The sequence below is a fragment of the Salmo salar genome, chromosome ssa12 (assembly GCF_905237065.1).
Source record: "Salmo salar chromosome ssa12, Ssal_v3.1, whole genome shotgun sequence".
Taxonomy (NCBI): Eukaryota; Metazoa; Chordata; class Actinopteri; order Salmoniformes; family Salmonidae; genus Salmo; species Salmo salar.
In genome coordinates, this window is record NC_059453.1 from 85,505,374 (window position 1) to 85,532,627 (window position 27,254).

General features: G+C 46.1%; 36 non-coding genes across 36 annotated transcripts; all 36 read left to right on the plus strand.

Moving 5' to 3' along the window:
* Window positions 1–316: 316 nt before the first annotated feature.
* trnai-uau (transfer RNA isoleucine (anticodon UAU)) lies at window positions 317–410 on the plus strand. Its single transcript has 2 exons — window positions 317–354; window positions 375–410. It is a non-coding gene; the product is annotated as a tRNA-Ile (tRNA).
* A 430-nt stretch (window positions 411–840) lies between these two features.
* trnai-uau (transfer RNA isoleucine (anticodon UAU)) lies at window positions 841–934 on the plus strand. Its single transcript has 2 exons — window positions 841–878; window positions 899–934. It is a non-coding gene; the product is annotated as a tRNA-Ile (tRNA).
* A 424-nt stretch (window positions 935–1,358) lies between these two features.
* Window positions 1,359–1,452, plus strand: trnai-uau (transfer RNA isoleucine (anticodon UAU)). The gene is made up of 2 exons: window positions 1,359–1,396; window positions 1,417–1,452. It is a non-coding gene; the product is annotated as a tRNA-Ile (tRNA).
* Window positions 1,453–1,875: 423 nt separating this feature from the next.
* trnai-uau (transfer RNA isoleucine (anticodon UAU)) lies at window positions 1,876–1,969 on the plus strand. Its single transcript has 2 exons — window positions 1,876–1,913; window positions 1,934–1,969. It is a non-coding gene; the product is annotated as a tRNA-Ile (tRNA).
* Window positions 1,970–2,394: 425 nt separating this feature from the next.
* trnai-uau (transfer RNA isoleucine (anticodon UAU)) lies at window positions 2,395–2,488 on the plus strand. Its single transcript has 2 exons — window positions 2,395–2,432; window positions 2,453–2,488. It is a non-coding gene; the product is annotated as a tRNA-Ile (tRNA).
* A 425-nt stretch (window positions 2,489–2,913) lies between these two features.
* trnai-uau (transfer RNA isoleucine (anticodon UAU)) lies at window positions 2,914–3,007 on the plus strand. Its single transcript has 2 exons — window positions 2,914–2,951; window positions 2,972–3,007. It is a non-coding gene; the product is annotated as a tRNA-Ile (tRNA).
* A 423-nt stretch (window positions 3,008–3,430) lies between these two features.
* Window positions 3,431–3,524, plus strand: trnai-uau (transfer RNA isoleucine (anticodon UAU)). The gene is made up of 2 exons: window positions 3,431–3,468; window positions 3,489–3,524. It is a non-coding gene; the product is annotated as a tRNA-Ile (tRNA).
* A 1,982-nt stretch (window positions 3,525–5,506) lies between these two features.
* On the plus strand, window positions 5,507–5,600 carry trnai-uau (transfer RNA isoleucine (anticodon UAU)). The gene is made up of 2 exons: window positions 5,507–5,544; window positions 5,565–5,600. It is a non-coding gene; the product is annotated as a tRNA-Ile (tRNA).
* Window positions 5,601–6,541: 941 nt separating this feature from the next.
* Window positions 6,542–6,635, plus strand: trnai-uau (transfer RNA isoleucine (anticodon UAU)). Its single transcript has 2 exons — window positions 6,542–6,579; window positions 6,600–6,635. It is a non-coding gene; the product is annotated as a tRNA-Ile (tRNA).
* Window positions 6,636–8,093: 1,458 nt separating this feature from the next.
* Window positions 8,094–8,187, plus strand: trnai-uau (transfer RNA isoleucine (anticodon UAU)). The gene is made up of 2 exons: window positions 8,094–8,131; window positions 8,152–8,187. It is a non-coding gene; the product is annotated as a tRNA-Ile (tRNA).
* Window positions 8,188–8,612: 425 nt separating this feature from the next.
* On the plus strand, window positions 8,613–8,706 carry trnai-uau (transfer RNA isoleucine (anticodon UAU)). Its single transcript has 2 exons — window positions 8,613–8,650; window positions 8,671–8,706. It is a non-coding gene; the product is annotated as a tRNA-Ile (tRNA).
* Window positions 8,707–9,131: 425 nt separating this feature from the next.
* trnai-uau (transfer RNA isoleucine (anticodon UAU)) lies at window positions 9,132–9,225 on the plus strand. The gene is made up of 2 exons: window positions 9,132–9,169; window positions 9,190–9,225. It is a non-coding gene; the product is annotated as a tRNA-Ile (tRNA).
* Window positions 9,226–9,648: 423 nt separating this feature from the next.
* Window positions 9,649–9,742, plus strand: trnai-uau (transfer RNA isoleucine (anticodon UAU)). Its single transcript has 2 exons — window positions 9,649–9,686; window positions 9,707–9,742. It is a non-coding gene; the product is annotated as a tRNA-Ile (tRNA).
* Window positions 9,743–10,168: 426 nt separating this feature from the next.
* On the plus strand, window positions 10,169–10,262 carry trnai-uau (transfer RNA isoleucine (anticodon UAU)). The gene is made up of 2 exons: window positions 10,169–10,206; window positions 10,227–10,262. It is a non-coding gene; the product is annotated as a tRNA-Ile (tRNA).
* A 425-nt stretch (window positions 10,263–10,687) lies between these two features.
* trnai-uau (transfer RNA isoleucine (anticodon UAU)) lies at window positions 10,688–10,782 on the plus strand. Its single transcript has 2 exons — window positions 10,688–10,726; window positions 10,747–10,782. It is a non-coding gene; the product is annotated as a tRNA-Ile (tRNA).
* A 424-nt stretch (window positions 10,783–11,206) lies between these two features.
* On the plus strand, window positions 11,207–11,300 carry trnai-uau (transfer RNA isoleucine (anticodon UAU)). The gene is made up of 2 exons: window positions 11,207–11,244; window positions 11,265–11,300. It is a non-coding gene; the product is annotated as a tRNA-Ile (tRNA).
* A 426-nt stretch (window positions 11,301–11,726) lies between these two features.
* Window positions 11,727–11,820, plus strand: trnai-uau (transfer RNA isoleucine (anticodon UAU)). Its single transcript has 2 exons — window positions 11,727–11,764; window positions 11,785–11,820. It is a non-coding gene; the product is annotated as a tRNA-Ile (tRNA).
* Window positions 11,821–12,246: 426 nt separating this feature from the next.
* trnai-uau (transfer RNA isoleucine (anticodon UAU)) lies at window positions 12,247–12,340 on the plus strand. Its single transcript has 2 exons — window positions 12,247–12,284; window positions 12,305–12,340. It is a non-coding gene; the product is annotated as a tRNA-Ile (tRNA).
* Window positions 12,341–12,765: 425 nt separating this feature from the next.
* trnai-uau (transfer RNA isoleucine (anticodon UAU)) lies at window positions 12,766–12,859 on the plus strand. The gene is made up of 2 exons: window positions 12,766–12,803; window positions 12,824–12,859. It is a non-coding gene; the product is annotated as a tRNA-Ile (tRNA).
* Window positions 12,860–13,798: 939 nt separating this feature from the next.
* trnai-uau (transfer RNA isoleucine (anticodon UAU)) lies at window positions 13,799–13,892 on the plus strand. The gene is made up of 2 exons: window positions 13,799–13,836; window positions 13,857–13,892. It is a non-coding gene; the product is annotated as a tRNA-Ile (tRNA).
* Window positions 13,893–14,319: 427 nt separating this feature from the next.
* trnai-uau (transfer RNA isoleucine (anticodon UAU)) lies at window positions 14,320–14,413 on the plus strand. Its single transcript has 2 exons — window positions 14,320–14,357; window positions 14,378–14,413. It is a non-coding gene; the product is annotated as a tRNA-Ile (tRNA).
* A 419-nt stretch (window positions 14,414–14,832) lies between these two features.
* Window positions 14,833–14,926, plus strand: trnai-uau (transfer RNA isoleucine (anticodon UAU)). The gene is made up of 2 exons: window positions 14,833–14,870; window positions 14,891–14,926. It is a non-coding gene; the product is annotated as a tRNA-Ile (tRNA).
* Window positions 14,927–15,867: 941 nt separating this feature from the next.
* Window positions 15,868–15,961, plus strand: trnai-uau (transfer RNA isoleucine (anticodon UAU)). The gene is made up of 2 exons: window positions 15,868–15,905; window positions 15,926–15,961. It is a non-coding gene; the product is annotated as a tRNA-Ile (tRNA).
* Window positions 15,962–16,385: 424 nt separating this feature from the next.
* On the plus strand, window positions 16,386–16,479 carry trnai-uau (transfer RNA isoleucine (anticodon UAU)). Its single transcript has 2 exons — window positions 16,386–16,423; window positions 16,444–16,479. It is a non-coding gene; the product is annotated as a tRNA-Ile (tRNA).
* A 941-nt stretch (window positions 16,480–17,420) lies between these two features.
* Window positions 17,421–17,514, plus strand: trnai-uau (transfer RNA isoleucine (anticodon UAU)). Its single transcript has 2 exons — window positions 17,421–17,458; window positions 17,479–17,514. It is a non-coding gene; the product is annotated as a tRNA-Ile (tRNA).
* A 935-nt stretch (window positions 17,515–18,449) lies between these two features.
* trnai-uau (transfer RNA isoleucine (anticodon UAU)) lies at window positions 18,450–18,543 on the plus strand. Its single transcript has 2 exons — window positions 18,450–18,487; window positions 18,508–18,543. It is a non-coding gene; the product is annotated as a tRNA-Ile (tRNA).
* A 942-nt stretch (window positions 18,544–19,485) lies between these two features.
* On the plus strand, window positions 19,486–19,579 carry trnai-uau (transfer RNA isoleucine (anticodon UAU)). The gene is made up of 2 exons: window positions 19,486–19,523; window positions 19,544–19,579. It is a non-coding gene; the product is annotated as a tRNA-Ile (tRNA).
* A 943-nt stretch (window positions 19,580–20,522) lies between these two features.
* Window positions 20,523–20,616, plus strand: trnai-uau (transfer RNA isoleucine (anticodon UAU)). The gene is made up of 2 exons: window positions 20,523–20,560; window positions 20,581–20,616. It is a non-coding gene; the product is annotated as a tRNA-Ile (tRNA).
* A 425-nt stretch (window positions 20,617–21,041) lies between these two features.
* trnai-uau (transfer RNA isoleucine (anticodon UAU)) lies at window positions 21,042–21,135 on the plus strand. The gene is made up of 2 exons: window positions 21,042–21,079; window positions 21,100–21,135. It is a non-coding gene; the product is annotated as a tRNA-Ile (tRNA).
* A 941-nt stretch (window positions 21,136–22,076) lies between these two features.
* Window positions 22,077–22,170, plus strand: trnai-uau (transfer RNA isoleucine (anticodon UAU)). Its single transcript has 2 exons — window positions 22,077–22,114; window positions 22,135–22,170. It is a non-coding gene; the product is annotated as a tRNA-Ile (tRNA).
* Window positions 22,171–23,114: 944 nt separating this feature from the next.
* trnai-uau (transfer RNA isoleucine (anticodon UAU)) lies at window positions 23,115–23,208 on the plus strand. The gene is made up of 2 exons: window positions 23,115–23,152; window positions 23,173–23,208. It is a non-coding gene; the product is annotated as a tRNA-Ile (tRNA).
* A 425-nt stretch (window positions 23,209–23,633) lies between these two features.
* Window positions 23,634–23,727, plus strand: trnai-uau (transfer RNA isoleucine (anticodon UAU)). Its single transcript has 2 exons — window positions 23,634–23,671; window positions 23,692–23,727. It is a non-coding gene; the product is annotated as a tRNA-Ile (tRNA).
* Window positions 23,728–24,669: 942 nt separating this feature from the next.
* Window positions 24,670–24,763, plus strand: trnai-uau (transfer RNA isoleucine (anticodon UAU)). The gene is made up of 2 exons: window positions 24,670–24,707; window positions 24,728–24,763. It is a non-coding gene; the product is annotated as a tRNA-Ile (tRNA).
* Window positions 24,764–25,704: 941 nt separating this feature from the next.
* On the plus strand, window positions 25,705–25,798 carry trnai-uau (transfer RNA isoleucine (anticodon UAU)). The gene is made up of 2 exons: window positions 25,705–25,742; window positions 25,763–25,798. It is a non-coding gene; the product is annotated as a tRNA-Ile (tRNA).
* A 426-nt stretch (window positions 25,799–26,224) lies between these two features.
* Window positions 26,225–26,320, plus strand: trnai-uau (transfer RNA isoleucine (anticodon UAU)). Its single transcript has 2 exons — window positions 26,225–26,264; window positions 26,285–26,320. It is a non-coding gene; the product is annotated as a tRNA-Ile (tRNA).
* A 424-nt stretch (window positions 26,321–26,744) lies between these two features.
* On the plus strand, window positions 26,745–26,838 carry trnai-uau (transfer RNA isoleucine (anticodon UAU)). Its single transcript has 2 exons — window positions 26,745–26,782; window positions 26,803–26,838. It is a non-coding gene; the product is annotated as a tRNA-Ile (tRNA).
* The last annotated feature ends 416 nt before the right edge of the window (window positions 26,839–27,254 follow it).

The window sequence follows — 27,254 nt, forward strand, 5'->3', positions numbered from 1 at the left end:
GTCAGAGTGCAGGCACAGCTAGGATTCAAACCCATATTCTCCTGTATCACCAGCTAAGCCTGACACGTCAGCAGTGCATGGTGGCAAGCCTGCTCGAATGTCCAAGCTGCAAGGCTGTTTGCAAAGTGAGTTGGTGCTTCGGCGGATAAAAAAAAAGCCCACCATAAGGGTGTCAAACCAACGACTCTGAGAATATGAGTCTCTTGCTCTACCGACTGAGGTAGCCAGGAAGCTCAATTGTAGTACTGACTTGCACCGAAACATCGTACAGCTCTGTTTGTGCAAAATATGGTGATCAGCGAGAGTGCCTTTAGTAGCTCCTGTGGCGCAATCGGTTAGCGCGTGGTACTTATACAACAGTATGCAGCGAAGCAATGCCGAGGTTGTGAGTTCGAGCCTCACCAGGAGCAAGTAATTTTCTTGAACCCTCTGCCTGTCAATTTCTTTTTCCAGAAAAGGAGGATTTTTCAATCCATTTAGGAGGACGTTTCACAAGTAATAGGTACTTTATCAGGATAACAGGTCAGAGTGCAGGCACAGCTAGGATTCAAACCCATATTCTCCTGTATCACCAGCTAAGCCTGACACGTCAGCAGTGCAGGGTGGCAAGCCTGCTCGAATGTCCAAGCTGCAAGGCTGTTTGCAAAGTGAGTTGGTGCTTCGGCGGATAAAAAAAAATCGCCCACCATAAGGGTCAAACCCAACGACTCTGAGAATATGAGTCTCTTGCTCTACCGACTGAGGTAGCCAGGAAGCTCAATTGTAGTACTGACTTCGACCGAAACATCGTATAGCTCTGTTTGTGCAAAATATGGTGATCAGCGAGAGTGTCTTTTAGCAGCTCCTGTGGCGCAATCGGTTAGCGCGTGGTACTTATACAACAGTATGCAGCGAAGCAATGCCGAGGTTGTGAGTTCAAGCCTCACCAGGAGCAAGTAATTTTCTTGAACCCTCTGCCTGTCAATTTCTTTTCCAGAAAAGGAGGATTTTTCAATCCATTTAGGAGGACGTTTCACAAGTAATAGGTACGTTATCAGGATAACAGGTCAGAGTGCAGGCACAGCTATGATTCAAACCCATATTCTCCTGTATCACCAGCTAAGCCTGACACGTCAGCAGTGCAGGGTGGCAAGCCTGCTCGAAAGTCCAAGTGCAAGGCTGTTTGCAAAGTGAGTTGGTGCATCGGCGGATAAAAAAAATCGCCCACCATAAGGGTCAAACCAACGACTCTGAGAATATGAGTCTCGTGCTCTACCGACTGAGGTAGCCAGGAAGCTCAATTGTAGTACTGACTTCGACCGAACATCGTATAGCTCTTTTTGTGCAAAATATGGTGATCAGCGAGAGTGTCTTTAACAGCTCCTGTGGCGCAATCGGTTAGCGCGTGGTACTTATACAACAGTATGCAGCGAAGCAATGCCGAGGTTGTGAGTTCGAGCCTCACCAGGAGCAAGTAATTTTCTTGAACCCTCTGTCTGTCAATTTCTTTTCCAGAAAAGGAGCATTTTTCAATCCATTTAGGAGGACGTTTCACAAGTAATAGGTACTTTATCAGGATAACCGGTCAGAGTGCAGGCACAGCTATGATTCAAACCCATATTCTCCTGTATCACCAGCAATGCCTGACACGTCAGCAGTGCAGGGTGGCAAGCCTGCTCGAAAGTCCAAGCTGATGGCAATTTGCAAAGTGAGTTGGTGCTTCGGCGGAGAAAAGAAGCACTCAAGGTGTGCTTCGAACCCACGACTCTGAGATTTTGCGTCTCTTGCTCTACCGACTGAGGTAGCCAGGAAGCTAAATTGAAGTACTGACTTGCACCGAAAATCGTACAGCTCTGTTTGTGCAAAATATGGTGATCAGCGAGAGTGCTTTTAGTGGCTCCTGTGGCGCAATCGGATTGCGTGTGGTACTTATACAACAGTATGCAGTGAAGCAATGCCGAGTTTGTGAGTTCGAGCCTCACCAGGAGCAAGTAACTTTCTTGAAGCCTCTGCCTGTCAATTTCTTGTACCTGAAAGGAGGATTTTTCAATCCATTTAGGAGGACGTTTCACAAGTAATAGGTACGTTATTAGGATAACAGGTCAGAGTGCAGGCACAGCTAGGATTCAAACCCATATTCTCCTGTATCACCAGCTAAGCCTGACACGTCAGCAATGCATGGTGGCAAGCCTGCTCGAATGTCCAAGTGCAAGGCTGTTTGCAAAGTGAGTTGGTGCATCGGCGGATAAAAAAAAATCGCCCACCATAAGGGTCAAACCAACGACTCTGAGAATATGAGTCTCGTGCTCTACCGACTGAGTTAGCCAGGAAGCTCAATTGTAGAACTGACTTCAACCAAACACCGTATACCTCTTTTTTTGCAAAATATGGTGATCAGCGAGAGTTCCTTTAACAGCTCCTGTGGCGCAATCGGTTAGCGCGTGGTACTTATACAACAGTATGCAGCGAAGCAATGCCGAGGTTGTGAGTTCGAGCCTTACCAGGAACAAGTAATTTTCTTGAACCCTCTGCCTGTCAATTTCTTTTCCAGAAAAGGAGGATTTTTCAATCCATTTAGGAGGACGTTTCACAAGTAATAGGTACTTTATCAGGATAACAGGTCAGAGTGCAGGCACAGCTAGGATTCAAACCCATATTCTCCTGTATCACCAGCTAAGCCTGACACGTCAGCAGTGCAGGGTGGCAAGCCTGCTCGAAAGTCCAAGTGCAAGGCTGTTTGCAAAGTGAGTTGGTGCTTCGGCGGATAAAAAAAATCGCCCACCATAAGGTGTCAAACCAACGACTCTGAGAATATGAGTCTCGTGCTCTACCGACTGAGGTAGCCAGGAAGCTCAATTGTAGTACTGACTTGACCGAAACATCGTATAGCTCTGTTTTTGCAAAATATGGTGATCAGCGAGAGTGTCTTTAATAGCTCCTGTGGCGCAATCGGTTAGCGCGTGGTACTTATACAACAGTATGCAGCGAAGCAATGCCGAGGTTGTGAGTTCGAGCCTCACCAGGAGCAAGTAATTTTCTTGAAGCCTCTGCCTGTCAATTTCTTTTCCAGAAAAGGAGGATTTTTCAATCCATTTAGGAGGACGTTTCACAAGTAATAGGTACTTTATTAGGATAACAGGTCAGAGTGCAGGCACAGCTATGATTCAAACCCATATTCTCCTGTATCACCAGCTAAGCCTGACACGTCAGCAGTGCAGGGTGGCAAGCCTGCTCGAATGTCCAAGTGCAAGGCTGTTTGCAAAGTGAGTTGGTGCATCGGCGGATAAAAAAAAATCGCCCACCATAAGGGTCAAACCAACGACTCTGAGATTATGAGTCTCGTGCTCTACCGACTGAGTTAGCCAGGAAGCTCAATTGTAGTACTGACTTCGACCGAACATCGTATACCTCTTTTTGCAAAATATGGTGATCAGCGAGAGTGTCTTTAACAGCTCCTGTGGCGCAATCGGTTAGCGCGTGGTACTTATACAACAGTATGCAGCGAAGCAATGCCGAGGTTGTGAGTTCGAGCCTCACCAGGAACAAGTAATTTTCTTGAACCCTCTGCCTGTCAATTTCTTTTCCAGAAAAGGAGCATTTTTCAATCCATTTAGGAGGACGTTTCACAAGTAATAGGTACTTTATCAGGATAACCGGTCAGAGTGCAGGCACAGCTATGATTCAAACCCATATTCTCCTGTATCACCAGCTATGCCTGACACGTCAGCAATGCATGGTGGCAAGCCTGCTCGAAAGTCCAAGCTGATGGCACTTTGCAAAGTGAGTTGGTGCTTCGGCGGAGAAAAGAAGCACTCAAGGTGTGCTTCGAACCCACGAATCTGATATTTTGCGTCTCTTGCTCTACCGACTGAGGTAGCCAGGAAGCTATATTGAAGTACTGACTTGCACCGAAAATCGTACAGCTCTGTTTGTGCAAAATATGGTGATCAGCGAGAGTGCTTTTAGTGGCTCCTGTGGCGCAATCGGATTGCGTGTGGTACTTATACAACAGTATGCAGTGAATCAATGCCGAGTTTGTGAGTTCAAGCTTCACCAGGAGCAAGTAATTTTCTTGAACCCTCTGCCTGTCAATTTCTTTTCCAGAAAAGGAGCATTTTTCAATCCATTTAGGAGGACGTTTCACAGGTAATAGGTACTTTATCAGGATAACCGGTCAGAGTGCAGGCACAGCTATGATTCAAACCCATATTCTCCTGTATTACCAGCAATGCCTGACACGTCAGCAGTGCAGGGTGGCAAGCCTGCTCAAAAGTCCAAGCTGATGGCAATTTGCAAAGTGAGTTGGTGCTTCGGCGGAGAAAAGAACCACTCAAGGTGTGGCTCGAACCCACGACTCAGATATTTTGCGTCTCTTGCTCTACCGACTGAGGTAGCCAGGAAGCTCAATTGAAGTACTGACTTGCACCGAAATATCGTACAGCTCTGTTTGTGCAAAATATGGTGATCAGCGAGAGTGCTTTTAGTGGCTCCTGTGGCGCAATCGGATTGTGTGTGGTACTTATACAACAGTATGCAGTGAATCAATGCCGAGTTTGTGAGTTCAAGCTTCACCAGGAGCAAGTAATTTTCTTGAAGCCTCTGCCTGTCAATTTCTTGTTCCTGAAAAGGAGGATTTTTCAATCCATTTCGGAGGACGTTTCACAAGTAATAGGTACGTTATTAGGATAACAGGTCAGAGTGCAGGCACAGCTATAATTCAAACCCATATTCTCCTGTATCACCAGCTATGCCTGACACGTCAGCAGTGCAGGGTGGCAAGCCTGCTCGAATGTCCAAGTGCAAGGCTGTTTGCAAAGTGAGTTGGTGCTTCGGCGGAGAAAAAGAACGCCCACTCAAGGTGTGCTTCGAACCAACGAATCTGATATTATGAGTCTCTTGCTCTACCGACTGAGGTAGCCAGGAAGCTATATTGAAGTACTGACTTGCACCGAAAATCGTACAGCTCTGTTTGTGCAAAATATGGTGATCAGCGAGGGTGCTTTTAGTGGCTCCTGTGGCGCAATCGGATTGTGTGTGGTACTTATACAACAGTATGCAGTGAATCAATGCCGAGTTTGTGAGTTCAAGCTTCACCAGGAGCAAGTCACTTACTTAAAGCCTCTGCCTGTCAATTTCTTTTCCAGAAAAGGAGCATTTTTCAATCCATTTAGGAGGACGTTTCACAAGTAATAGGTACTTTATCAGGATAACAGGTCAGAGTGCAGGCACAGCTAGGATTCAAACCCATATTCTCCTGTATCACCAGCTAAGCCTGACACGTCAGCAATGCATGGTGGCAAGCCTGCTCGAATGTCCAAGTGCAAGGCTGTTTGCAAAGTGAGTTGGTGCATCGGCGGATAAAAAAAAATCGCCCACCATAAGGGTCAAACCAACGACTCTGAGAATATGAGTCTCGTGCTCTACCGACTGAGTTAGCCAGGAAGCTCAATTGTAGAACTGACTTCGACCGAACACCGTATACCTCTTTTTGTGCAAAATATGGTGATCAGCGAGAGTGTCTTTAACAGCTCCTGTGGCGCAATCGGTTAGCGCGTGGTACTTATACAACAGTATGCAGCGAAGCAATGCCGAGGTTGTGAGTTCGAGCCTCACCAGGAACAAATAATTTTCTTGAACCCTCTGCCTGTCAATTTCTTTTCCAGAAAAGGAGCATTTTTCAATCCATTTAGGAGGACGTTTCACAAGTAATAGGTACTTTATCAGGATAACCGGTCAGAGTGCAGGCACAGCTATGATTCAAACCCATATTCTCCTGTATCACCAGCAATGCCTGACACGTCAGCAGTGCAGGGTGGCAAGCCTGCTCGAAAGTCCAAGCTGATGGCAATTTGCAAAGTGAGTTGGTGCTTCGGGCGGAGAAAAGAAGCACTCAAGGTGTGCTTCGAACCCACGAATCAGATATTTTGCGTCTCTTGCTCTACCGACTGAGGTAGCCAGGAAGCTATATTGAAGTACTGACTTGCACCGAAAATCGTACAGCTCTGTTTGTGCAAAATATGGTGATCAGCGAGAGTGCTTTTAGTGGCTCCTGTGGCGCAATCGGATTGCGTGTGGTACTTATACAACAGTATGCAGTGAATCAATGCCGAGTTTGTGAGTTCAAGCTTCACCAGGAGCAAGTCACTTACTTAAAGCCTCTGCCTGTCAATTTCTTGTACCTGAAAGGAGGATTTTTCAATCCATTTAGGAGGACGTTTCACAAGTAATAGGTACGTTATTAGGATAACAGGTCAGAGTGCAGGCACAGCTAGGATTCAAACCCATATTCTCCTGTATCACCAGCTAAGCCTGACACGTCAGCAATGCATGGTGGCAAGCCTGCTCGAATGTCCAAGTGCAAGGCTGTTTGCAAAGTGAGTTGGTGCATCGGCGGATAAAAAAAATCGCCCACCATAAGGGTCAAACCAACGACTCTGAGAATATGAGTCTCGTGCTCTACCGACTAAGTTAGCCAGGAAGCTCAATTGTAGAACTGACTTCGACCGAACACCGTATACCTCTTTTTTGCAAAATATGGTGATCAGCGAGAGTTTCTTTAACAGCTCCTGTGGCGCAATCGGTTAGCGCGTGGTACTTATACAACAGTATGCAGCGAAGCAATGCCGAGGTTGTGAGTTCGAGCCTCACCAGGAACAAATAATTTTCTTGAACCCTCTGCCTGTCAATTTCTTTTCCAGAAAAGGAGCATTTTTCAATCCATTTAGGAGGACGTTTCACAAGTAATAGGTACTTTATCAGGATAACCGGTCAGAGTGCAGGCACAGCTATGATTCAAACCCATATTCTCCTGTATCACCAGCAATGCCTGACACGTCAGCAGTGCAGGGTGGCAAGCCTGCTCGAAAGTCCAAGCTGATGGCAATTTGCAAAGTGAGTTGGTGCTTCGGCGGAGAAAAGAAGCACTCAAGGTGTGCTTCGAACCCACGAATCTGATATTTTGCGTCTCTTGCTCTACCGACTGAGGTAGCCAGGAAGCTAAATTGAAGTACTGACTTGCACCGAAAATCGTACAGCTCTGTTTGTGCAAAATATGGTGATCAGCGAGAGTGCTTTTAGTGGCTCCTGTGGCGCAATCGGATTGCGTGTGGTACTTATACAACAGTATGCAGTGAATCAATGCCGAGTTTGTGAGTTCAAGCTTCACCAGGAGCAAGTAATTTTCTTGAACCCTCTGCCTGTCAATTTCTTGTACCTGAAAGGAGGATTTTTCAATCCATTTAGGAGGACGTTTCACAAGTAATAGGTACGTTATTAGGATAACAGGTCAGAGTGCAGGCACAGCTAGGATTCAAACCCATATTCTCCTGTATCACCAGCTAAGCCTGACACGTCAGCAATGCATGGTGGCAAGCCTGCTCGAAAGTCCAAGCTGATGGCAATTTGCAAAGTGAGTTGGTGCTTCGGCGGAGAAAAGAAGCACTCAAGGTGTGCTTCGAACCCACGAATCTGATATTTTGCGTCTCTTGCTCTACCGACTGAGGTAGCCAGGAAGCTATATTGAAGTACTGACTTGCACCGAAAATCGTACAGCTCTGTTTGTGCAAAATATGGTGATCAGCGAGAGTGCTTTTAGTGGCTCCTGTGGCGCAATCGGATTGCGTGTGGTACTTATACAACAGTATGCAGTGAATCAATGCCGAGTTTGTGAGTTCAAGCTTCACCAGGAGCAAGTAATTTTCTTGAACCCTCTGCCTGTCAATTTCTTGTACCTGAAAGGAGGATTTTTCAATCCATTTAGGAGGACGTTTCACAAGTAATAGGTACTTTATCAGGATAACAGGTCAGAGTGCAGGCACAGCTAGGATTCAAACCCATATTCTCCTGTATCACCAGCTAAGCCTGACACGTCAGCAATGCATGGTGGCAAGCCTGCTCGAATGTCCAAGTGCAAGGCTGTTTGCAAAGTGAGTTGGTGCATCGGCGGATAAAAAAAATCGCCCACCATAAGGGTCAAACCAACGACTCTGAGAATATGAGTCTCGTGCTCTACCGACTGAGTTAGCCAGGAAGCTCAATTGTAGAACTGACTTCAACCAAACACCGTATACCTCTTTTTTTGCAAAATATGGTGATCAGCGAGAGTTCCTTTAACAGCTCCTGTGGCGCAATCGGTTAGCGCGTGGTACTTATACAACAGTATGCAGCGAAGCAATGCCGAGGTTGTGAGTTCGAGCCTCACCAGGAGCAAGTAATTTTCTTGAACCCTCTGCCTGTCAATTTCTTTTCCAGAAAAGGAGCATTTTTCAATCCATTTAGGAGGACGTTTCACAAGTAATAGGTACTTTATCAGGATAACAGGTCAGAGTGCAGGCACAGCTAGGATTCAAACCCATATTCTCCTGTATCACCAGCTAAGCCTGACACGTCAGCAGTGCAGGGTGGCAAGCCTGCTCGAAAGTCCAAGTGCAAGGCTGTTTGCAAAGTGAGTTGGTGCTTCGGCGGAGAAAAAAAAATCGCCCACCATAAGGGTCAAACCAACGACTCTGAGATTATGAGTCTCGTGCTCTACCGACTGAGGTAGCCAGGAAGCTCTATTGTAGAACTGACTTGCACCAAAAATCGTATAGCTCTTTTTTTGCAAAATATGGTGATCAGCGAGAGTGCTTTTAGCAGCTCCTGTGGCGCAATCGGTTAGCGCGTGGTACTTATACAACAGTATGCAGCGAAGCAATGCCGAGTTTGTGAGTTCGAGCCTCACCAGGAGCAAATAATTTACTTGAACCCTCTGCCTGTCAATTTCTTTACCAGAAAAGGAGGATTTTTCAATCCATTTAGGAGGACGTTTCACAAGTAATAGGTACTTTATCAGGATAACAGGTCAGAGTGCAGGCACAGCTAGGATTCAAACCCATATTCTCCTGTATCACCAGCTAAGCCTGACACGTCAGCAATGCATGGTGGCAAGCCTGCTCGAATGTCCAAGTGCAAGGCTGTTTGCAAAGTGAGTTGGTGCATCGGCGGATAAAAAAAAATCGCCCACCATAAGGGTCAAACCAACGACTCTGAGAATATGAGTCTCGTGCTCTACCGACTGAGTTAGCCAGGAAGCTCAATTGTAGAACTGACTTCGACCGAACACCGTATACCTCTTTTTTTGCAAAATATGGTGATCAGCGAGAGTGTTTTTAACAGCTCCTGTGGCGCAATCGGTTAGCGCGTGGTACTTATACAACAGTATGCAGCGAAGCAATGCCGAGGTTGTGAGTTCGAGCCTCACCAGGAACAAATAATTTTCTTGAACCCTCTGCCTGTCAATTTCTTTTCCAGAAAAGGAGCATTTTTCAATCCATTTAGGAGGACGTTTCACAAGTAATAGGTACTTTATCAGGATAACCGGTCAGAGTGCAGGCACAGCTATGATTCAAACCCATATTCTCCTGTATCACCAGCAATGCCTGACACGTCAGCAGTGCAGGGTGGCAAGCCTGCTCGAAAGTCCAAGCTGATGGCAATTTGCAAAGTGAGTTGGTGCTTCGGCGGAGAAAAGAAGCACTCAAGGTGTGCTTCGAACCCACGAATCTGATATTTTGCGTCTCTTGCTCTACCGACTGAGGTAGCCAGGAAGCTATATTGAAGTACTGACTTGCACCGAAAATCGTACAGCTCTGTTTGTGCAAAATATGGTGATCAGCGAGAGTGCTTTTAGTGGCTCCTGTGGCGCAATCGGATTGCGTGTGGTACTTATACAACAGTATGCAGTGAATCAATGCCGAGGTTGTGAGTTCGAGCCTCACCAGGAGCAAGTAACTTTCTTAAAGCCTCTGCCTGTCAATTACTTGTACCTGAAAGGATGATTTTTCAATCCATTTAGGAGGATGTTTCACAAGTAATAGGTACGTTATTAGGATAACAGGTCAGAGTGCAGGCACAGCTAGGATTCAAACCAATATTCTCCTGTATCACCAGCTAAGCCTGACACGTCAGCAATGCATGGTGGCAAGCCTGCTCGAATGTCCAAGTGCAAGGCTGTTTGCAAAGTGAGTTGGTGCATCGGCGGATAAAAAAGAATCGCCCACCATAAGGGTCAAACCAACGACTCTGAGAATATGAGTCTCGTGCTCTACCGACTGAGTTAGCCAGGAAGCTCAATTGTAGAACTGACTTCAACCAAACACCGTATACCTCTTTTTTTTGCAAAATATGGTGATCAGCGAGAGTTTCTTTAACAGCTCCTGTGGCGCAATCGGTTAGCGCGTGGTACTTATACAACAGTATGCAGCGAAGCAATGCCGAGGTTGTGAGTTCGAGCCTCACCAGGAACAAGTAATTTTCTTGAACCCTCTGCCTGTCAATTTCTTTTCCAGAAAAGGAGCATTTTTCAATCCATTTAGGAGGACGTTTCACAAGTAATAGGTACTTTATCAGGATAACAGGTCAGAGTGCAGGCACAGCTAGGATTCAAACCCATATTCTCCTGTATCACCAGCTAAGCCTGACACGTCAGCAGTGCATGGTGGCAAGCCTGCTCGAAAGTCCAAGTGCAAGGCTGTTTGCAAAGTGAGTTGGTGCATCGGCGGATAAAAAAAAATCGCCCACCATAAGGGTCAAACCAACGACTCTGAGAATATGAGTCTCGTGCTCTACCGACTGAGTTAGCCAGGAAGCTCAATTGTAGAACTGACTTCGACCGAACATCGTATAGCTCTTTTTTTGCAAAATATGGTGATCAGCGAGAGTGCCTTTAGTAGCTCCTGTGGCGCAATCGGTTTAGCGTGTGGTACTTATACAACAGTATGCAGCGAAGCAATGCCGAGGTTGTGAGTTCGAGCCTCACCAGGAGCAAATAATTTACTTGAACCCTCTGCCTGTCAATTTCTTTTCCAGAAAAGGAGGATTTTTCAATCCATTTAGGAGGACGTTTCACAAGTAATAGGTACTTTATCAGGATAACAGGTCAGAGTGCAGGCACAGCTATGATTCAAACCCATATTCTCCTGTATCACCAGCTATGCCTGACACGTCAGCAATGCATGGTGGCAAGCCTGCTCGAATGTCCAAGTGCAAGGCTGTTTGCAAAGTGAGTTGGTGCTTCGGCGGATAAAAAAAATCGCCCACCATAAGGGTCAAACCAACGACTCTGAGAATATGAGTCTCGTGCTCTACCGACTGAGTTAGCCAGGAAGCTCAATTGTAGAACTGACTTCGACCGAAAATCGTATACCTCTTTTTGTGCAAAATATGGTGATCAGCGAGAGTGTCTTTAGTAGCTCCTGTGGCGCAATCGGTTAGCGTGTGGTACTTATACAACAGTATGCAGTGAAGCAATGCCGAGGTTGTGAGTTCGAGCCTCACCAGGAGCAAGTAATTTTCTTGAACCCTCTGCCTGTCAATTTCTTGTTCCAGAAAAGGAGGATTTTTCAATCCATTTAGGAGGACGTTTCACAAGTAATAGGTACTTTATCAGGATAACAGGTCAGAGTGCAGGCACAGCTAGGATTCAAACCCATATTCTCCTGTATCACCAGCTAAGCCTGACACGTCAGCAATGCATGGTGGCAAGCCTGCTCGAATGTCCAAGTGCAAGGCTGTTTGCAAAGTGAGTTGGTGCATCGGCGGATAAAAAAAAATCGCCCACCATAAGGGTCAAACCAACGACTCTGAGAATATGAGTCTCGTGCTCTACCGACTGAGTTAGCCAGGAAGCTCAATTGTAGAACTGACTTCGACCGAACACCGTATACCTCTTTTTTTGCAAATTATGGTGATCAGCGAGAGTGTCTTTAACAGCTCCTGTGGCGCAATCGGTTAGCGCGTGGTACTTATACAACAGTATGCAGCGAAGCAATGCCGAGGTTGTGAGTTCGAGCCTCACCAGGAACAAATAATTTTCTTGAACCCTCTGCCTGTCAATTTCTTTTCCAGAAAAGGAGCATTTTTCAATCCATTTAGGAGGACGTTTCACAAGTAATAGGTACTTTATCAGGATAACCGGTCAGAGTGCAGGCACAGCTATGATTCAAACCCATATTCTCCTGTATCACCAGCAAAGCCTGACACGTCAGCAGTGCAGGGTGGCAAGCCTGCTCGAAAGTCCAAGCTGATGGCAATTTGCAAAGTGAGTTGGTGCTTCGGGCGGAGAAAAGAATGGCACTCAAGGTGTGGCTCGAACCCACGACTCTGATATTTTGCGTCTCTTGCTCTACCGACTGAGGTAGCCAGGAAGCTAAATTGAAGTACTGACTTGCACCGAAAATCGTACAGCTCTGTTTGTGCAAAATATGGTGATCAGCGAGAGTGCTTTTAGTGGCTCCTGTGGCGCAATCGGATTGCGTGTGGTACTTATACAACAGTATGCAGTGAATCAATGCCGAGGTTGTGAGTTCGAGCCTCACCAGGAGCAAGTAATTTACTTAAAGCCTCTGCCTGTCAATTTCTTGTACCGGAAAGGAGGATTTTTCAATCCATTTCGGAGGACGTTTCACAAGTAATAGGTACGTTATTAGGATAACAGGTCAGAGTGCAGGCACAGCTAGGATTCAAACCCATATTCTCCTGTATCACCAGCTAAGCCTGACACGTCAGCAATGCATGGTGGCAAGCCTGCTCGAATGTCCAAGTGCAAGGCTGTTTGCAAAGTGAGTTGGTGCATCGGCGGATAAAAAAAAATCGCCCACCATAAGGGTCAAACCAACGACTCTGAGAATATGAGTCTCGTGCTCTACCGACTGAGTTAGCCAGGAAGCTCAATTGTAGAACTGACTTCCACCAAACACCGTATACCTCTTTTTTTGCAAAATATGGTGATCAGCGAGAGTTTCTTTAACAGCTCCTGTGGCGCAATCGGTTAGCGCGTGGTACTTATACAACAGTATGCAGCGAAGCAATGCCGAGGTTGTGAGTTCGAGCCTCACCAGGAACAAATAATTTTCTTGAACCCTCTGCCTGTCAATTTCTTTTCCAGAAAAGGAGCATTTTTCAATCCATTTAGGAGGACGTTTCACAAGTAATAGGTACTTTATCAGGATAACCGGTCAGAGTGCAGGCACAGCTAGGATTCAAACCCATATTCTCCTGTATCACCAGCAATGCCTGACACGTCAGCAGTGCAGGGTGGCAAGCCTGCTCGAAAGTCCAAGCTGATGGCAATTTGCAAAGTGAGTTGGTGCTTCGGCGGAAAAAAGAAGCACTCAAGGTGTGCTACGACCAACGAATCTGATATTTTGCATCTCTTGCTCTACCGACTGAGGTAGCCAGGAAGCTATATTGAAGTACTGACTTGCACCGAAAATCGTACAGCTCTGTTTGTGCAAAATATGGTGATCAGCGAGGGTGCTTTTAGTGGCTCCTGTGGCGCAATCGGATTGTGTGTGGTACTTATACAACAGTATGCAGTGAATCAATGCCGAGTTTGTGAGTTCAAGCTTCACCAGGAGCAAGTAATTTTCTTGAACCCTCTGCCTGTCAATTTCTTTTCCAGAAAAGGAGCATTTTTCAATCCATTTAGGAGGACGTTTCACAAGTAATAGGTACTTTATCAGGATAACAGGTCAGAGTGCAGGCACAGCTAGGATTCAAACCCATATTCTCCTGTATCACCAGCTAAGCCTGACACGTCAGCAATGCATGGTGGCAAGCCTGCTCGAATGTCCAAGTGCAAGGCTGTTTGCAAAGTGAGTTGGTGCATCGGCGGATAAAAAAAATCGCCCACCATAAGGGTCAAACCAACGACTCTGAGAATATGAGTCTCGTGCTCTACCGACTGAGTTAGCCAGGAAGCTCAATTGTAGAACTGACTTCGACCAAACACCGTATACCTCTTTTTTGCAAAATATGGTGATCAGCGAGAGTGCCTTTAACAGCTCCTGTGGCGCAATCGGTTAGCGCGTGGTACTTATACAACAGTATGCAGCGAAGCAATGCCGAGGTTGTGAGTTCGAGCCTCACCAGGAACAAATAATTTTCTTGAACCCTCTGCCTGTCAATTTCTTTTCCAGAAAAGGAGGATTTTTCAATCCATTTAGGAGGACGTTTCACAAGTAATAGGTACTTTATCAGGATAACAGGTCAGAGTGCAGGCACAGCTAGGATTCAAACCCATATTCTCCTGTATCACCAGCAAAGCCTGACACGTCAGCAGTGCAGGGTGGCAAGCCTGCTCGAAAGTCCAAGCTGCAAGGCTGTTTGCAAAGTGAGTTGGTGCTTCGGCGGAGAAAAAAAAAAGCACACCAAGGTGGCTTCAAACCAACGACTCTGAGAATATGAGTCTCTTGCTCTACCGACTGAGGTAGCCAGGAAGCTAAATTGAAGTACTGACTTCCACCGAAAATCGTATAGCTCTTTTTGTGCAAAATATGGTGATCAGCGAGAGTGCCTTTAGCGGCTCCTGTGGCGCAATCGGTTTGCGTGTGGTACTTATACAACAGTATGCAGCGAAGCAATGCCGAGGTTGTGAGTTCGAGCCTCACCAGGAGCAAATAATTTACTTAAAGCCTCTGCCTGTCAATTTCTTGTTCCAGAAAAGGAGGATTTTTCAATCCATTTAGGAGGACGTTTCACAAGTAATAGGTACGTTATTAGGATAACAGGTCAGAGTGCAGGCACAGCTAGGATTCAAACCCATATTCTCCTGTATCACCAGCTAAGCCTGACACGTCAGCAATGCATGGTGGCAAGCCTGCTCGAATGTCCAAGTGCAAGGCTGTTTGCAAAGTGAGTTGGTGCATCGGCGGATAAAAAAAAATCGCCCACCATAAGGGTCAAACCAACGACTCTGAGAATATGAGTCTCGTGCTCTACCGACTGAGTTAGCCAGGAAGCTCAATTGTAGAACTGACTTCGACCGAATACCTCTTTTTTTGCAAAATATGGTGATCAGCGAGAGTGTCTTTAACAGCTCCTGTGGCGCAATCGGTTAGCGCGTGGTACTTATACAACAGTATGCAGCGAAGCAATGCCGAGGTTGTGAGTTCGAGCCTCACCAGGAACAAATAATTTTCTTGAACCCTCTGCCTGTCAATTTCTTTTCCAGAAAAGGAGCATTTTTCAATCCATTTAGGAGGACGTTTCACAAGTAATAGGTACTTTATCAGGATAACAGGTCAGAGTGCAGGCACAGCTAGGATTCAAACCCATATTCTCCTGTATCACCAGCAATGCCTGACACGTCAGCAGTGCAGGGTGGCAAGCCTGCTCGAAAGTCCAAGCTGATGGCAGTTTGCAAAGTGAGTTGGTGCATCGGCGGAGAAAAGAAGCACTCAAGGTGTGCTTCGAACCCACGAATCTGATATTTTGCGTCTCTTGCTCTACCGACTGAGGTAGCCAGGAAGCTATATTGAAGTACTGACTTGCACCGAAAATCGTACAGCTCTGTTTGTGCAAAATATGGTGATCAGCGAGAGTGCTTTTAGTGGCTCCTGTGGCGCAATCGGATTGCGTGTGGTACTTATACAACAGTATGCAGTGAATCAATGCCGAGTTTGTGAGTTCAAGCTTCACCAGGAGCAAGTCACTTACTTAAAGCCTCTGCCTGTCAATTTCTTGTACCTGAAAGGAGGATTTTTCAATCCATTTAGGAGGACGTTTCACAAGTAATAGGTACGTTATTAGGATAACAGGTCAGAGTGCAGGCACAGCTAGGATTCAAACCCATATTCTCCTGTATCACCAGCTAAGCCTGACACGTCAGCAATGCATGGTGGCAAGCCTGCTCGAATGTCCAAGTGCAAGGCTGTTTGCAAAGTGAGTTGGTGCATCGGCGGATAAAAAAAAATCGCCCACCATAAGGGTCAAACCAACGACTCTGAGAATATGAGTCTCGTGCTCTACCGACTGAGTTAGCCAGGAAGCTCAATTGTAGAACTGACTTCGACCGAACACCGTATACCTCTTTTTTGCAAAATATGGTGATCAGCGAGAGTTCCTTTAACAGCTCCTGTGGCGCAATCGGTTAGCGCGTGGTACTTATACAACAGTATGCAGCGAAGCAATGCCGAGGTTGTGAGTTCAAGCTTCACCAGGAGCAAGTAATTTTCTTGAACCCTCTGCCTGTCAATTTCTTTTCCAGAAAAGGAGCATTTTTCAATCCATTTAGGAGGACGTTTCACAAGTAATAGGTACTTTATCAGGATAACAGGTCAGAGTGCAGGCACAGCTAGGATTCAAACCCATATTCTCCTGTATCACCAGCTAAGCCTGACACGTCAGCAGTGCATGGTGGCAAGCCTGCTCGAATGTCCAAGTGCAAGGCTGTTTGCAAAGTGAGTTGGTGCATCGGCGGATAAAAAAAATCGCCCACCATAAGGGTCAAACCAACGACTCTGAGAATATGAGTCTCGTGCTCTACCGACTGAGTTAGCCAGGAAGCTCAATTGTAGAACTGACTTCGACCGAACACCGTATACCTCTTTTTTTGCAAAATATGGTGATCAGCGAGAGTGTCTTTAACAGCTCCTGTGGCGCAATCGGTTAGCGCGTGGTACTTATACAACAGTATGCAGCGAAGCAATGCCGAGGTTGTGAGTTCGAGCCTCACCAGGAACAAATAATTTTCTTGAACCCTCTGCCTGTCAATTTCTTTTCCAGAAAAGGAGCATTTTTCAATCCATTTAGGAGGACGTTTCACAAGTAATAGGTACTTTATCAGGATAACCGGTCAGAGTGCAGGCACAGCTATGATTCAAACCCATATTCTCCTGTATCACCAGCAATGCCTGACACGTCAGCAGTGCAGGGTGGCAAGCCTGCTCGAAAGTCCAAGCGGATGGCAATTTGCAAAGTGAGTTGGTGCTTCGGCGGAGAAAAGAACCACTCAAGGTGTGGCTCGAACCCACGACTCAGATATTTTGCGTCTCTTGCTCTACCGACTGAGGTAGCCAGGAAGCTATATTGAAGTACTGACTTGCACCGAAAATCGTACAGCTCTGTTTGTGCAAAATATGGTGATCAGCGAGAGTGCTTTTAGTGGCTCCTGTGGCGCAATCGGATTGCGTGTGGTACTTATACAACAGTATGCAGCGAATCAATGCCGAGGTTGTGAGTTCAAGCTTCACCAGGAGCAAGTAATTTACTTAAAGCCTCTGCCTGTCAATTTCTTGTACCTGAAAGGAGGATTTTTCAATCCATTTAGGAGGACGTTTCACAAGTAATAGGTACGTTATTAGGATAACAGGTCAGAGTGCAGGCACAGCTAGGATTCAAACCCATATTCTCCTGTATCACCAGCTAAGTCTGACACGTCAGCAATGCATGGTGGCAAGCCTGCTCGAATGTCCAAGTGCAAGGCTGTTTGCAAAGTGAGTTGGTGCATCGGCGGATAAAAAAAAATCGCCCACCATAAGGGTCAAACCAACGACTCTGAGAATATGAGTCTCGTGCTCTACCGACTGAGTTAGCCAGGAAGCTCAATTGTAGAACTGACTTCGACCGAACACCGTATACCTCTTTTTTGCAAAATATGGTGATCAGCGAGAGTTCCTTTAACAGCTCCTGTGGCGCAATCGGTTAGCGCGTGGTACTTATACAACAGTATGCAGCGAAGCAATGCCGAGGTTGTGAGTTCGAGCCTCACCAGGAACAAATAATTTTCTTGAACCCTCTGCCTGTCAATTTCTTTTCCAGAAAAGGAGCATTTTTCAATCCATTTAGGAGGACGTTTCACAAGTAATAGGTACTTTATCAGGATAACCGGTCAGAGTGCAGGCACAGCTATGATTCAAACCCATATTCTCCTGTATCACCAGCAATGCCTGACACGTCAGCAGTGCAGGGTGGCAAGCCTGCTCGAAAGTCCAAGCTGATGGCAATTTGCAAAGTGAGTTGGTGCTTCGGCGGAGAAAAGAAGCCACTCAAGGTGTGCTTCGAACCCACGAATCTGATATTTTGCGTCTCTTGCTCTACCGACTGAGGTAGCCAGGAAGCTATATTGAAGTACTGACTTGCACCGAAAATCGTACAGCTCTGTTTGTGCAAAATATGGTGATCAGCGAGAGTGCTTTTAGTGGCTCCTGTGGCGCAATCGGATTGCGTGTGGTACTTATACAACAGTATGCAGTGAATCAATGCCGAGGTTGTGAGTTCAAGCTTCACCAGGAGCAAGTCACTTACTTAAAGCCTCTGCCTGTCAATTTCTTGTACCTGAAAGGAGGATTTTTCAATCCATTTCGGAGGACGTTTCACAAGTAATAGGTACGTTATTAGGATAACAGGTCAGAGTGCAGGCACAGCTAGGATTCAAACCCATATTCTCCTGTATCACCAGCTAAGCCTGACACGTCAGCAATGCATGGTGGCAAGCCTGCTCGAATGTCCAAGTGCAAGGCTGTTTGCAAAGTGAGTTGGTGCATCGGCGGATAAAAAAAATCGCCCACCATAAGGGTCAAACCAACGACTCTGAGAATATGAGTCTCGTGCTCTACCGACTGAGTTAGCCAGGAAGCTCAATTGTAGAACTGACTTTGACCGAATACCTCTTTTTTTGCAAAATATGGTGATCAGCGAGAGTGTCTTTAACAGCTCCTGTGGCGCAATCGGTTAGCGCGTGGTACTTATACAACAGTATGCAGCGAAGCAATGCCGAGGTTGTGAGTTCGAGCCTCACCAGGAACAAATAATTTTCTTGAACCCTCTGCCTGTCAATTTCTTTTCCAGAAAAGGAGCATTTTTCAATCCATTTAGGAGGACGTTTCACAAGTAATAGGTACTTTATCAGGATAACCGGTCAGAGTGCAGGCACAGCTATGATTCAAACCCATATTCTCCTGTATCACCAGCAATGCCTGACACGTCAGCAGTGCAGGGTGGCAAGCCTGCTCGAAAGTCCAAGCTGATGGCAATTTGCAAAGTGAGTTGGTGCTTCGGCGGAGAAAAGAAGCACTCAAGGTGTGCTTCGAACCCACGAATCAGATATTTTGCGTCTCTTGCTCTACCGACTGAGGTAGCCAGGAAGCTATATTGAAGTACTGACTTGCACCGAAAATCGTACAGCTCTGTTTGTGCAAAATATGGTGATCAGCGAGAGTGCTTTTAGTGGCTCCTGTGGCGCAATCGGATTGCGTGTGGTACTTATACAACAGTATGCAGTGAATCAATGCCGAGTTTGTGAGTTCAAGCTTCACCAGGAGCAAGTAATTTTCTTGAACCCTCTGCCTGTCAATTTCTTGTACATGAAAGGAGGATTTTTCAATCCATTTAGGAGGACGTTTCACAAGTAATAGGTACGTTATTAGGATAACAGGTCAGAGTGCAGGCACAGCTAGGATTCAAACCCATATTCTCCTGTATCACCAGCTAAGCCTGACACGTCAGCAATGCATGGTGGCAAGCCTGCTCGAATGTCCAAGTGCAAGGCTGTTTGCAAAGTGAGTTGGTGCATCGGCGGATAAAAAAAAATCGCCCAACATAAGGGTCAAACCAACGACTCTGAGAATATGAGTCTCGTGTTCTACCGACTGAGTTAGCCAGGAAGCTCAATTGTAGAACTGACTTCGACCGAACACCGTATACCTCTTTTTTTGCAAAATATGGTGATCAGCGAGAGTTCCTTTAACAGCTCCTGTGGCGCAATCGGTTAGCGCGTGGTACTTATACAACAGTATGCAGCGAAGCAATGCCGAGGTTGTGAGTTCGAGCCTCACCAGGAACAAATAATTTTCTTGAACCCTCTGCCTGTCAATTTCTTTTCCAGAAAAGGAGCATTTTTCAATCCATTTAGGAGGACGTTTCACAAGTAATAGGTACTTTATCAGGATAACCGGTCAGAGTGCAGGCACAGCTATGATTCAAACCCATATTCTCCTGTATCACCAGCAATGCCTGACACGTCAGCAGTGCAGGGTGGCAAGCCTGCTCGAAAGTCCAAGCTGATGGCAATTTGCAAAGTGAGTTGGTGCTTCGGCGGAGAAAAGAAGCACTCAAGGTGTGCTTCGAACCCACGAATCAGATATTTTGCGTCTCTTGCTCTACCGACTGAGGTAGCCAGGAAGCTATATTGAAGTACTGACTTGCACCGAAAATCGTACAGCTCTGTTTGTGCAAAATATGGTGATCAGCGAGAGTGCTTTTAGTGGCTCCTGTGGCGCAATCGGATTGCGTGTGGTACTTATACAACAGTATGCAGTGAATCAATGCCGAGTTTGTGAGTTCAAGCTTCACCAGGAGCAAGTCACTTACTTAAAGCCTCTGCCTGTCAATTTCTTGTACCTGAAAGGAGGATTTTTCAATCCATTTAGGAGGACGTTTCACAAGTAATAGGTACGTTATTAGGATAACAGGTCAGAGTGCAGGCACAGCTAGGATTCAAACCCATATTCTCCTGTATCACCAGCTAAGCCTGACACGTCAGCAATGCATGGTGGCAAGCCTGCTCGAATGTCCAAGTGCAAGGCTGTTTGCAAAGTGAGTTGGTGCATCGGCGGATAAAAAATATCGCCCACCATAAGGGTCAAACCAACGACTCTGAGAATATGAGTCTCGTGCTCTACCGACTGAGTTAGCCAGGAAGCTCAATTGTAGAACTGACTTCAACCAAACACCGTATATACCTCTTTTTTTGCAAAATATGGTGATCAGCGAGAGTGTCTTTAACAGCTCCTGTGGCGCAATCGGTTAGCGCGTGGTACTTATACAACAGTATGCAGCGAAGCAATGCCGAGGTTGTGAGTTCGAGCCTCACCAGGAACAAATAATTTTCTTGAACCCTCTGCCTGTCAATTTCTTTTCCAGAAAAGGAGCATTTTTCAATCCATTTAGGAGGACGTTTCACAAGTAATAGGTACTTTATCAGGATAACAGGTCAGAGTGCAGGCACAGCTAGGATTCAAACCCATATTCTCCTGTATCACCAGCTAAGCCTGACACGTCAGCAATGCATGGTGGCAAGCCTGCTCGAATGTCCAAGTGCAAGGCTGTTTGCAAAGTGAGTTGGTGCATCGGCGGATAAAAAAAAATCGCCCACCATAAAGGTCAAACCAACGACTCTGAGAATATGAGTCTCGTGCTCTACCGACTGAGTTAGCCAGGAAGCTCAATTGTAGAACTGACTTTCGACCGAACATCGTATACCTCTTTTTTGCAAAATATGGTGATCAGCGAGAGTGTCTTTAACAGCTCCTGTGGCGCAATCGGTTAGCGCGTGGTACTTATACAACAGTATGCAGCGAAGCAATGCTGAGGTTGTGAGTTCGAGCCTCACCAGGAACAAATAATTTTCTTGAACCCTCTGCCTGTCAATTTCTTTTCCAGAAAAGGAGCATTTTTCAATCCATTTAGGAGGACGTTTCACAAGTAATAGGTACTTTATCAGGATAACCGGTCAGAGTGCAGGCACAGCTATGATTCAAACCCATATTCTCCTGTATCACCAGCAATGCCTGACACGTCAGCAGTGCAGGGTGGCAAGCCTGCTCGAAAGTCCAAGCTGATGGCAATTTGCAAAGTGAGTTGGTGCTTCGGCGGAGAAAAGAACCACTCAAGGTGTGGCTCGAACCCACGACTCAGACATTTTGCGTCTCTTGCTCTACCGACTGAGGTAGCCAGGAAGCTAAATTGAAGTACTGACTTTCACCGAATATCGTACAGCTCTGTTTGTGCAAAATATGGTGATCAGCGAGAGTGCTTTTAGTGGCTCCTGTGGCGCAATCGGATTGCGTGTGGTACTTATACAACAGTATGCAGTGAATCAATGCCGAGGTTGTGAGTTCAAGCTTCACCAGGAGCAAGTCACTTACTTAAAGCCTCTGCCTGTCAATTTCTTGTACCTGAAAGGAGGATTTTTCAATCCATTTCGGAGGACGTTTCACAAGTAATAGGTACGTTATTAGGATAACAGGTCAGAGTGCAGGCACAGCTAGAATTCAAACCCATATTCTCCTGTATCACCAGCTAAGTCTGACACGTCAGCAATGCATGGTGGCAATCCTGCTCGAATGTCCAAGTGCAAGGCTGTTTGCAAAGTGAGTTGGTGCATCGGCGGATAAAAAAAAATCGCCCACCATAAGGGTCAAACCAACGACTCTGAGAATATGAGTCTCGTGCTCTACCGACTGAGTTAGCCAGGAAGCTCAATTGTAGAACTGACTTCGACCGAACACCGTATACCTCTTTTTTGCAAAATATGGTGATCAGCGAGAGTTCCTTTAACAGCTCCTGTGGCGCAATCGGTTAGCGCGTGGTACTTATACAACAGTATGCAGCGAAGCAATGCCGAGGTTGTGAGTTCGAGCCTCACCAGGAACAAATAATTTTCTTGAACCCTCTGCCTGTCAATTTCTTTTCCAGAAAAGGAGCATTTTTCAATCCATTTAGGAGGACGTTTCACAAGTAATAGGTACTTTATCAGGATAACCGGTCAGAGTGCAGGCACAGCTATGATTCAAACCCATATTCTCCTGTATCACCAGCAATGCCTGACACGTCAGCAGTGCAGGGTGGCAAGCCTGCTCGAAAGTCCAAGCTGATGGCAATTTGCAAAGTGAGTTGGTGCTTCGGCGGAGAAAAGAAGCACTCAAGGTGTGCTTCGAACCCACGAATCTGATATTTTGCGTCTCTTGCTCTACCGACTGAGGTAGCCAGGAAGCTATATTGAAGTACTGACTTGCACCGAAAATCGTACAGCTCTGTTTGTGCAAAATATGGTGATCAGCGAGAGTGCTTTTAGTGGCTCCTGTGGCGCAATCGGATTGCGTGTGGTACTTATACAACAGTATGCAGTGAATCAATGCCGAGTTTGTGAGTTCAAGCTTCACCAGGAGCAAGTCACTTACTTAAAGCCTCTGCCTGTCAATTTCTTGTACCTGAAAGGAGGATTTTTCAATCCATTTAGGAGGACGTTTCACAAGTAATAGGTACGTTATTAGGATAACAGGTCAGAGTGCAGGCACAGCTAGGATTCAAACCCATATTCTCCTGTATCACCAGCTAAGCCTGACACGTCAGCAGTGCATGGTGGCAAGCCTGCTCGAATGTCCAAGTGCAAGGCTGTTTGCAAAGTGAGTTGGTGCATCGGCGGATAAAAAAATATCGCCCACCATAAGGGTCAAACCAACGACTCTGAGAATATGAGTCTCGTGCTCTACCGACTGAGTTAGCCAGGAAGCTCAATTGTAGAACTGACTTCAACCAAACACCGTATATACCTCTTTTTTTGCAAAATATGGTGATCAGCGAGAGTTCCTTTAACAGCTCCTGTGGCGCAATCGGTTAGCGCGTGGTACTTATACAACAGTATGCAGTGAAGCAATGCCGAGGTTGTGAGTTCGAGCCTCACCAGGAACAAATAATTTTCTTGAACCCTCTGCCTGTCAATTTCTTTTCCAGAAAAGGAGCATTTTTCAATCCATTTAGGAGGACGTTTCACAAGTAATAGGTACTTTATCAGGATAACAGGTCAGAGTGCAGGCACAGCTAGGATTCAAACCCATATTCTCCTGTATCACCAGCTAAGCCTGACACGTCAGCAGTGCATGGTGGCAAGCCTGCTCGAATGTCCAAGTGCAAGGCTGTTTGCAAAGTGAGTTGGTGCATCGGCGGATAAAAAAAAATCGCCCACCATAAGGGTCAAACCAACGACTCTGAGAATATGAGTCTCGTGCTCTACCGACTGAGTTAGCCAGGAAGCTCAATTGTAGAACTGACTTCGACCGAACACCGTATACCTCTTTTTTTGCAAAATATGGTGATCAGCGAGAGTTCCTTTAACAGCTCCTGTGGCGCAATCGGTTAGCGCGTGGTACTTATACAACAGTATGCAGCGAAGCAATGCCGAGGTTGTGAGTTCGAGCCTCACCAGGAACAAATAATTTTCTTGAACCCTCTGCCTGTCAATTTCTTTTCCAGAAAAGGAGCATTTTTCAATCCATTTAGGAGGACGTTTCACAAGTAATAGGTACTTTATCAGGATAACCGGTCAGAGTGCAGGCACAGCTATGATTCAAACCCATATTCTCCTGTATCACCAGCAATGCCTGACACGTCAGCAGTGCAGGGTGGCAAGCCTGCTCGAAAGTCCAAGCTGATGGCAATTTGCAAAGTGAGTTGGTGCTTCGGCGGAGAAAAGAAGCACTCAAGGTGTGCTTCGAACCCACGAATCAGATATTTTGCGTCTCTTGCTCTACCGACTGAGGTAGCCAGGAAGCTATATTGAAGTACTGACTTGCACCGAAAATCGTACAGCTCTGTTTGTGCAAAATATGGTGATCAGCGAGAGTGCTTTTAGTGGCTCCTGTGGCGCAATCGGATTGCGTGTGGTACTTATACTACAGTATGCAGTGAATCAAGGCCGAGTTTGTGAGTTCGAGCTTCACCAGGAGCAAGTCACTTACTTAAAGCCTCTGCCTGTCAATTTCTTGTACCTGAAAGGAGGATTTTTCAATCCATTTAGGAGGACGTTTCACAAGTAATAGGTACGTTATTAGGATAACAGGTCAGAGTGCAGGCACAGCTAGGATTCAAACCCATATTCTCCTGTATCACCAGCTAAGCCTGACACGTCAGCAATGCATGGTGGCAAGCCTGCTCGAATGTCCAAGTGCAAGGCTGTTTGCAAAGTGAGTTGGTGCATCGGCGGATAAAAAAAAATCGCCCAACATAAGGGTCAAACCAACGACTCTGAGAATATGAGTCTCGTGTTCTACCGACTGAGTTAGCCAGGAAGCTCAATTGTAGAACTGACTTCGACCGAACACCGTATACCTCTTTTTTTGCAAAATATGGTGATCAGCGAGAGTTCCTTTAACAGCTCCTGTGGCGCAATCGGTTAGCGCGTGGTACTTATACAACAGTATGCAGCGAAGCAATGCCGAGGTTGTGAGTTCGAGCCTCACCAGGAACAAATAATTTTCTTGAACCCTCTGCCTGTCAATTTCTTTTCCAGAAAAGGAGCATTTTTCAATCCATTTAGGAGGACGTTTCACAAGTAATAGGTACTTTATCAGGATAACCGGTCAGAGTGCAGGCACAGCTATGATTCAAACCCATATTCTCCTGTATCACCAGCAATGCCTGACACGTCAGCAGTGCAGGGTGGCAAGCCTGCTCGAAAGTCCAAGCTGATGGCAATTTGCAAAGTGAGTTGGTGCTTCGGCGGAGAAAAGAAGCACTCAAGGTGTGCTTCGAACCCACGAATCTGATATTTTGCGTCTCTTGCTCTACCGACTGAGGTAGCCAGGAAGCTATATTGAAGTACTGACTTGCACCGAAAATCGTACAGCTCTGTTTGTGCAAAATATGGTGATCAGCGAGAGTGCTTTTAGTGGCTCCTGTGGCGCAATCGGATTGCGTGTGGTACTTATACAACAGTATGCAGTGAATCAATGCCGAGTTTGTGAGTTCAAGCTTCACCAGGAGCAAGTCACTTACTTAAAGCCTCTGCCTGTCAATTTCTTGTACCTGAAAGGAGGATTTTTCAATCCATTTAGGAGGACGTTTCACAAGTAATAGGTACGTTATTAGGATAACAGGTCAGAGTGCAGGCACAGCTAGGATTCAAACCCATATTCTCCTGTATCACCAGCTAAGCCTGACACGTCAGCAATGCATGGTGGCAAGCCTGCTCGAATGTCCAAGTGCAAGGCTGTTTGCAAAGTGAGTTGGTGCATCGGCGGATAAAAAAAATCGCCCACCATAAGGGTCAAACCAACGACTCTGAGAATATGAGTCTCGTGCTCTACCGACTGAGTTAGCCAGGAAGCTCAATTGTAGAACTGACTTCGACCGAACACCGTATACCTCTTTTTTTGCAAAATATGGTGATCAGCGAGAGTTCCTTTAACAGCTCCTGTGGCGCAATCGGTTAGCGCGTGGTACTTATACAACAGTATGCAGCGAAGCAATGCCGAGGTTGTGAGTTCGAGCCTCACCAGGAACAAATAATTTTCTTGAACCCTCTGCCTGTCAATTTCTTTTCCAGAAAAGGAGCATTTTTCAATCCATTTAGGAGGACGTTTCACAAGTAATAGGTACTTTATCAGGATAACAGGTCAGAGTGCAGGCACAGCTAGGATTCAAACCCATATTCTCCTGTATCACCAGCTATGCCTGACACGTCAGCAGTGCAGGGTGGCAAGCCTGCTCGAAAGTCCAAGCTGCAAGGCTGTTTGCAAAGTGAGTTGGTGCTTCGGCGGATAAAAAAAATCGCCCACCATAAGGTGTCAAACCAACGAATCTGAGAATATGAGTCTCGTGCTCTACCGACTGAGTTAGCCAGGAAGCTAAATTGTAGTACTGACTTGCACCAAAAATCGTATACCTCTTTTTTTGCAAAATATGGTGATCAGCGAGAGTGCCTTTAACAGCTCCTGTGGCGCAATCGGTTAGTGCGTGTGGTACTTATACAACAGTATGCAGTGAAGCAATGCCGAGGTTGTGAGTTCAAGCCTCACCAGGAACAAATAATTTACTTGAAGCCTCTGCCTGTCAATTTCTTTTCCAGAAAAGGAGGATTTTTCAATCCATTTAGGAGGACGTTTCACAAGTAATAGGTACTTTATTAGGATAACAGGTCAGAGTGCAGGCACAGCTAGGATTCAAACCCATATTCTCCTGTATCACCAGCTAAGCCTGACACGTCAGCAGTGCATGGTGGCAAGCCTGCTCGAATGTCCAAGTGCAAGGCTGTTTGCAAAGTGAGTTGGTGCATCGGCGGATAAAAAAAATCGCCCACCATAAGGGTCAAACCAACGACTCTGAGAATATGAGTCTCGTGCTCTACCGACTGAGTTAGCCAGGAAGCTCAATTGTAGAACTGACTTCGACCGAACACCGTATACCTCTTTTTTGCAAAATTATGGTGATCAGCGAGAGTGTCTTTAACAGCTCCTGTGGCGCAATCGGTTAGCGCGTGGTACTTATACAACAGTATGCAGCGAAGCAATGCCGAGGTTGTGAGTTCGAGCCTCACCAGGAACAAATAAATTTTCTTGAACCCTCTGCCTGTCAATTTCTTTTCCAGAAAAGGAGCATTTTTCAATCCATTTAGGAGGACGTTTCACAAGTAATAGGTACTTTATCAGGATAACAGGTCAGAGTGCAGGCACAGCTATGATTCAAACCCATATTCTCCTGTATCACCAGCTAAGCCTGACACGTCAGCAGTGCATGGTGGCAAGCCTGCTCGAATGTCCAAGTGCAAGGCTGTTTGCAAAGTGAGTTGGTGCATCGGCGGATAAAAAAAACGCCCACCATAAGGTGTCAAACCAACGAATCTGAGAATATGAGTCTCTTGCTCTACCGACTGAGGTAGCCAGGAAGCTCAATTGTAGAACTGACTTCGACCGAAAATCGTATACCTCTTTTTTTGCAAAATATGGTGATCAGCGAGAGTG